This window comes from Podarcis tiliguerta (genome assembly GCF_965153285.1).
Source record: "Podarcis tiliguerta genome assembly, chromosome: 7".
Classification (NCBI taxonomy): domain Eukaryota; kingdom Metazoa; phylum Chordata; class Lepidosauria; order Squamata; family Lacertidae; genus Podarcis; species Podarcis tiliguerta.
This window is the reverse complement of record NC_139540.1, coordinates 69,194,359-69,202,487: the sequence shown is the minus strand read 5'-3', so window position 1 is coordinate 69,202,487 and position 8,129 is coordinate 69,194,359. Positions and strand designations below refer to the sequence as shown.

At 41.6% G+C, this 8,129-nt stretch overlaps 2 long non-coding RNA genes across 3 annotated transcripts in view; both read left to right on the top strand.

Annotated features, from left to right (window-relative positions):
* The first annotated feature begins 673 nt into the window (after window positions 1–673).
* LOC310681652 overlaps window positions 674–8,129 on the top strand; it is a 159,821-nt gene continuing 152,365 nt past the window's right edge. For both annotated transcript variants that reach the window (XR_014513447.1, XR_014513448.1), the window contains exon 1: window positions 674–742. This is a non-coding gene — a long non-coding RNA (uncharacterized lncRNA). The remainder of the gene's footprint in view (window positions 743–8,129) is intronic.
* LOC310681677 lies at window positions 749–7,791 on the top strand. The gene is made up of 3 exons (XR_014513500.1): window positions 749–944; window positions 3,808–3,851; window positions 5,537–7,791. It is a non-coding gene; the product is annotated as an uncharacterized lncRNA (long non-coding RNA).

Here is an 8,129-nt window from a genome sequence, read left to right as displayed (position 1 = left end):
TTCACAAAATTTTAAGGGGTATGTGTACCCCACGTAACCCCAGAAAAAAAGAACTGTGTACCACTACTGAGAAGGCACCAGCAAGGTTAGAAACTGAAAAATGTGATTTTTTTAATGGAAAGTGTAATTTCTGTGTTTGGACCTGTCATGTAAAAAGTCATGTGTTGGTCCACAAAACATGCCTGGAATCCAAACATTGACAAAGACTGCTGCCTCTGCCTAAGAAACCCTCATGCTGAGTTTAGCAGCAATATCTCCAGAGGAGGCCAAACCTATGAGAATAAACAGGAAAAGTCATGCTAAAGTTATGTTTTGCTTCACCATCTTGATTCAGAATGGTACCTGGCATCTAAACAGCAATGAAGACCACCGTCTCCACTCCAGGAACCCTCATTCCAGCTCTGGTGAAAACATCTCAGGAAATGGCTAGACCTATGCCCCAAAGTGGTTGAAGTCACATTTTCATCTGCCATCTTGATTCAATATAGCGTCTCTGTCAGGATGCTGTCAGCGGCTCCTGGCTGGTTGTCCAGGAAAGTATAAAGACAAGGAAAGGTTTCTGACAGTCAAAAATTACTGGCCATTGCTGTTGGCATGGAGATAGTCTAGGTTGGATGCAAATATGCCATTCTGATGTCATGTGTGATGTCACAAAGAGGATATGCTTTAAATCTTGGGAAAGCCAAAAGCAGTTAACAGTCAGACTGCATCTCAGCCCTGTCAAGATGGATCTCCATAATAGGTGGTGAATAGTTTTATTTGGGGAATATATTAACTTTTACTATTGAGGAAAAGTTTTAGATTAGTTTGCCAGTTTGTAACCCATCAAATTGAGGCCAATAGATATACATTCACAAACCTATACTCATCAAATAATCAACTTTATGTGTAACTTTGGGATGGATTCATAAGACCACATTTCCTTTCTCAAGAAAAGTTGGAAGGTATGTACTTTGAATGGCTATTGCTCCCTGCTGTCAGGGTGCTGCCCCGGTTCCCAGCTAGTTGCCCAGGAAAGTATAAAGACAAGGAAAAGTTTCATACAGTCCTTTTTTATTTCAGACTTTACAGAGAGATGTTATAGAACCAAGCCTCTTGGATAATGGCATTAACCCCAGTGAATCTCCATCACCCGGCTCTCCCACTTACTCATTCATCAACCTCATCACCTCCTCTATGGATGCTACTAAGTGCCCTCTGTCTTCAAGCTCTTTGCTCTCCTACTTTCAAGACTTGCCAGGTTCTGGGAGGTGGTGGGTCTGGGATGCTTTCTAGTGACAACATGTCAGCCAGCTACTCTGGCTCTCCCATGATTTCCCAGATTTCCCTCTCATCTGCCTCTGAGCTGTGACCTCCCTCAACCCCCTGTTGTAAATCTATACTGTCTTCCTCTTCCTCCTCTCTGGAAGGGTCAGGATGGGGAGGCGGTCTCCACCACTCCTCCTCCTCTGCCCAGCCCCTGACATCCTGACATCCAAATGTCAACAAAGAGTACCAACCTCCCCTCAGAAACCCTTGTGCCAAGTTTGGCGGCAATGTATCGAGTGACATCTGAATATACATATGGACAGAAAAACCTCTTTCCAAAATATAAAGTACATTATAAGGGGTGGGGAGCTGGATCTGTCTAATAGGCTGGATCTTTATTTCCCCCACCCCCACTGTCAAACCTTGACAGGGATTCTCATTTGTCACTAACCTGATACCACAATGCCAACAGGTGGTCCATATTCCTTTATCCATGCAGTTTGAAATCCAAATAATGTGAGCAAAGACTTTGCAAACACTGGTAATCACAACCAGCGAGGAAACCTGATGGAACAGAGGTACCCCATTTTTTCACTAGATCTTACAACCATCAACCCCATTTATGATGGTGGAAGCACCCAGAAAAATTCTAATGCGATCTAAATGCACATGGCAGACTCTATGGCCCGGGGAAGGGTTTTCCTGCAAGTACACCTCCATGTGGTTATGCTAGGGATTTGAAGATCAATGGTAGCATTTTGAAATGGGCCCAGAAACAAAGAGGCCATCAACTCAGACATTTGGGGGGGGGGTCTAGTAATAAACACTCGGCTGTTGAAGTCACAATCAAAGCCTTCTCACTTCACTTAGCTGTTTCATTTTGCAGCAGCAGTTTGCAATACTTGGCTGAGGAGACAATCATAATGGCTGAGGTCAAGTTTGACCTTTTGCCCATGCTGCAGCAATTTCTTCATATCGTTCGTACCGATCTTGTACAATCTTCCAACACTTTCCTGCGAATCTATCTGCCTCTTGGGGTTATCTATATATTGAATGCTCTGGCGCACTGTTTCCTTTAAAAAATAAAATAAAAATCTAATTCTACCCTCAAGTCGTAGTTTCAATATTTTTTGAAAGAATGCAGTATTCCTCATTTTCTGTTTTCACTTTATTTAACAGGAGTGGTAATTTTGAGAGTGTTAAAAATATATATATTCGTGCATATTAATGGGCACCTTCCAGGCTTAAGCTGATTTATATATTTGGTGTAGTTTACAGATTATACAGATTTTGGGTTATGAAGATTTTAATCAAGAAGTATGTCTTTTTAATCTTTATGCTCAGCCTCGTTTTGCTTCAGTATTAGCTTGGCAATTAAGGTAATGAATTTTACTGAGGAAGGCTGAAGGAAGGGAGTGCTTTCTAAACAGACACCTGGCATGCACTGGTTGTCATGGTGATTTCCCAGATGCTCAAACAAGTGGAGAAAAGCAGCAATTCAATATTCCCATAACAGAAGAAGTAGAAACACTAATTGATATCTGTTTCAGAGAAACATGGGCTAGACTGTGGGATTTCAAGCTGCAGATGTTCTTAGGAAGATACATTAAGAGCTATAGTGCCCTAGAAGCACAGAAAGAAGGCACTATTTGAATACTGCATTAATCTGTGCTCAGCTAACAGGCCACATTATCCCTTTGATTAGATGGTCATGAAGAACACATAATTTTTGCCATGCCAAAATCTGCCCTCCTGTTTTGTGAAAGTTCTTCCCACCCACCCCCTGTTAAAGAAGCTTCCATTTTTCTGTCTCATTGAGAATTTGGGCAAAATGGTATTTCGACCTTACCTTATTGTGAGGTGACCAAGGGTGGTAGCATGCAAGGGCAGGGTGTATAGGCTTTTTGTGTGTGTGTAAAAAGGGGTGCCAACTTGAATAAAATATTGGGGGCCCAGGTAAACCACTGTCCCACATAATCAACAACAAGACACAGCACACACATACTATTTGAATGGAAATGCTCATCAACTTTGCAGAGGCTCAGCCCCCTCAAATATTTTTTTTGGGGGGGCAAAGGGACCTCAACCCCTAGGAGTTGGCGCCTATGTGTGTAAATATTTATCCTTTGAAGGTGACTACAACTAATGTAGAATGTGGCAGCTAGACTGGTGGCTGGGAGCGGCTGCCGAGACCACATAACACTGGTCTTGAAAAACCTACATTGGCTCCCAATACATTTTGGAGCATAATTCAAATTGTGGGCCTAAATGGGCCTAAATGGCCTTGGCCCAGTATACCTGAAGGAGCGTCTCCACCCCCATTGTTCAACCCAGACACTGAGGTTCAGTGCCAAGGGCCTTCTGGTGGTTCCCTCACTGTGAGAAGTGAAGTTACAGGGAACCAGGCAGAGGGCCTTCTTGGTAGTGGCGCCCACCCTGTGGAATGCCTTCACATCAGATGTCAAAGAAATAAACAACTATCTGATGTTTAGGAGACATTTGAAGGCAGCCCTGTTTAGGGAAGTTTTTAATGACTGATGCTTTAATGTATTTTTGTAGGAAGCCACCCAGAGTGACTTTGGAAACCCAGACAGATGGACAGGGTATGAATAAATTATTATTATTATTATTATTATTATTATTATTATTATTATTATTATCCTGCCACAGCCTCTCTGTAAGGCTATGCCTCCGGATCTGAAAAAAGCTCCATGGGAGAAGTTATCTCATGATGTTTCCTCAGGGCCTTAACTGGGCACTCTGGGAAGGTTGCAGAGTCCCGCTTACAGACAACATGATTCACCTAATGGAAGGAAAGACACTTGTGTACATTGTCAGCCACTTCAGGAATCAGATACATAAGTGGGACAAAAACCCTGTACCCCACCCATGAGTATTCACAGGAATTTTCTGTCCCCAGTATGCATGGCACTTTAAGAACACAATTCTAAAATTTTGGGCAGGTGAGAAGAGCAGAGGAAGAGGGACCAAAGGGGAGGTTGGAGTAAAGAAGGCAAGAGTTTGCTATTGTTCCAGATAACATGTGATTTTAGCAGTGCTTTTTTCCGGGGGAGGGGGGTGCAAGGATATGCATACCCCTAAACATTTTGTGAATCTAAGTTTGGCCTCATTGAGGGGCAGTATTTCAAAATGAGTAGGAAGATGAGAGAACCCCTAAACATTTTTTTAAATAAAAAAGCACTGGATTCTAGGCTTAAAGGTAAAGGTAAAGGTACCCCTGCCCGTTCGGGCCAGTCTTGCCAGACTCTAGGGTTGTGCGCCCATCTCACCGCCAGCGCTGTCCGAAGACACTTCCGGGTCACATGGCCAGCGTGACAAGCTGCATCTGGCGAGCCAGCGCAGCACACGGAACGCTGTTTACCTTCCCGCTGGTAAGCGGTCCCTATTTATCTACTTGCACCTGAAGGTGCTTTCGAACTGCTAGGTTGGCAGGCGCTGGGACCGAACGACGGGGGCGCACCCCGCCACGGGGATTCGAACCGCCGACCTTTCGATCGGCAAGTCCCTTATATAGAGGTACGATTCTAGGCTTAGCTGTAGGCTAAATACTACAGATTCTACAGATTCTAGGCTTAGCTATAGGCTAAATATGTCAGCTAATGATCCACTGGCTCTTAGCTCACCCATCCTATTAGATGGTGGGTTTGGATTGCTCTCTAAGCCAGGATTGTACAGAGAGCCTACCTGAGTAGAGCAGACTCCTCACCACAGATATCCACTCCACAGCTCGTTGTGTGATGGGAGAGCAGAAACCATAATGACATATAGGTCAGAACGAGTGGAACCGTTCCCCTTTTCCCCCTTGCATATGTTATGTGTGTGTGTGTGAAGAATATGCCGCACTGCACACTCTTTGTAAGTGCTTGAGGAGCCCTTTGAGGTTGTGAGCATCAGTAGGAATGTTCACATATCTCCAACAGCTTCACCCCAAACTCACCAGAACTCAGTTCCGGCACCTCTCAGGTGGTCACCAGTGACATTATAAGAGAACAAGGGAGGTGTTCATGGTGAGTTCCGGCACCTATTTTTATGGGAAAATGGCAATGAGCCTTAATCTTTAAGGTTGTTTTCCAATTCAGGTATGACTTCAGGTTTCATGGTAGAAAGGATTTGAACGAAGGTTCAAATGCCTTCTCTTGATCAGGTTAAAATTAAGTGATTAAAACCAGTATGCATTAATGATACATGTAGTACTTACTTTCTTATAACTTAAACTAATTAGAAGTAATGGCGCTCCTGATAAATAATCATATATGGTCATTTTCAGAAGCACATTCAATGGTGCCACTACTGACAAGATCCCACGAACTCCTGTATTTCCTTCACATAGTCATCTGTACATGTTATTCAGCAAAAAGCCCAGGTTTGCTACTCACCATATGTTTTTGAACACCTTCTTGCCATATTTACACTCTCCTTTTTCTAAAACGCACATGACTAACGATATGAAGTGTGAAGAGACCTCAAGCTGTCAATGTAAAGGCACTAATTTACGCTCTGCCTCGCTCTATTTTTTCAGGAAATTCATACAGCTGCACTTTTTGTTTTGTTTTGTTTTTATAGAGAGAGCCGAGTTTTAGTATATTTGTTTCATCATAATGATACAAATTAGTTAAGAAGTGGGTGGTGGTGGCATTGAACATTATATTATTTGATATAGCTGGTTCTTTTATTTTATTTTTTGTAATGAAGTATTTTTCTACTCTTGTGATTCAAGTATGTAACAATCTCATAAAGTAATTAACCGCATTTCTCGGATTGCCCACTGAAGTGCATAGCAAAATAAAATGGCCAATAATCATAATTTAAGATGCACAAGACATCTGTGCACCTCGTTTGCGAAGTTGTTAGCAACACGGCACAGCCTCCTACATCTGTACATTTCATGGACTTTATCCAGCTTCATCGCAAACCCAAACAACGAAATTGTCTTAACATTGCAATGAAGCTTAATGGTTTATATAGTAGCTGGGAAAGCATTATTGGAACAAGTACGTATTCAAGTCTCAATTGTGCACCTTAGACTTGAGAAGAAACCAGAAAGCATTCCACCTCATCCACCAATCTGTTTATTATGGTATGGGGATTCTAAATAAATAATAGGCTGATGGTTCAAGTTGCTGGCTTTTATGCTGTACCCACTCCTGTGCTTGTGACTACAAACTGATGAGATGGTGAAGCTTTTCCAATCTCTCCAGCTCTATGCCACTTGGGTCAAAAGTTGTGTAGGTGGCAGAGAAAATCAGAATAGAAAGGCATGGAAAGACTTTGTACATAAAACCAATAGGAAGCAGCAGTACGCTACCTTGTACTGTTATAGAAAGCCACATTCACTTCCTCTGCCTCTCATGAAGGCCATAGAAAGTTTCCTGAGGTGCAATGTTGGAGTAAGTTCCTTGTTATGTCCAAGCTCAGGGGAACTGTGAGCATTTTAAACCAGGTGCGGAAACATTTTTCCATCCAAAGTCTACATTTCCTCATGGACAACTTTTTGATGGACACATGCCAGAGAAGGGTACGGCCAGAGGTAAAAAATGACAAGGCAATTACTTTTGCTCCTACTTTTGAACTAAGCATAAGCTTAGGATTGGACGTAACAAGGAACTCTGGTTTGCTTCAAAGCAGAAGCTTTCCATTTCGTTTTTACAGCCATTCTAGTGCCATGTCCGAGGAAAAGTGAAGTGGAAGTAACAAGCTCTTTGGCACTAGATGGTGAGTCTCCACATATGGTGAAAAAATTGTCCCATGCAGAGGACACACTTGCAGACTGAAGTTCCACCAAATGTCACCTACAGTGAAACCTGAGATGAATTTAAAAGTTCCTCCTTAGCATAAACAACTGATGGATTTTCAGGCTGCAAAGAGAATTTCAGAAAGATGGCTGAAACATCTGGGTTCTTCTAGTGGGAATTATACTGTAACTCCCATTTTGAGGAGTATGTTGTGGGTGCAGTTTTCTGTGTTCCTTCACAGGGTGAATGCTTAAATGAAGAAGAAAAATAGGTCTCCACGACTACCTCTGCACCACCTCCTACATCTAACAAATATTCTTTCATCTCTTGTATAGCCATGCATAAAATGTTCTCCATCTAATGCATTATAGATTTGCCAGATGTAATTTAAAGCATAAGGAAGTGTTCAATAAAAAATTAATGACATTTTAAACATTTTTCAAGCTCTGAATAGGCATTTGCACTCAAGCTAAATGTTTTCTTCAAAAGCAACATTAGAAGGGGAAAAAAGAATTCATTAGGTTCCCACTTTCATTTCTTAAAAATCTTTTTTTCATGAATGAGGCACCCTTGTACGGTATGTGGTATGTGACTATGCAAAACTAATTATTACCTTTCAAGAACAATATATGTATATCCCTGCGGGCTATTATCACTGAAAGCAAATCGTGTGGAGTCGAACAAACAGCCTTGAGGGCTTTCATAATTACTGACAGGGATATTAAAAGTGACAGATATGAGATGTATGCTTCAAAATAATAATAATAAAAAATTATTATGAGCACAGCTACCAATTTGTCATTTGTATTTACTCCTGTTTGACAAACCAGACACCCATTGTGTGGCCACAAATGATCTATTTTTGCTGCATTTGGGGTAGAAATGAACGGTTCAAGCAGGCTATATTCCCTGTTCTAACAGAAGGATTCCTTCACTTCATGCAGAGATAAAACTGTGAGTCTTTAAGTAAAAATAAATCAAATCTGCTAAAAGGCTTCCAGGCTACTTTCTGAGGCATGTATTTTACGCAGCTTATTTCAATTAAGGATTATAAATGTTTTTTAGATGAAATTAAAACTATCCATTTAAGTTCTGCAATTGATGGGGAACAGAGTTAATGTTCCGTGA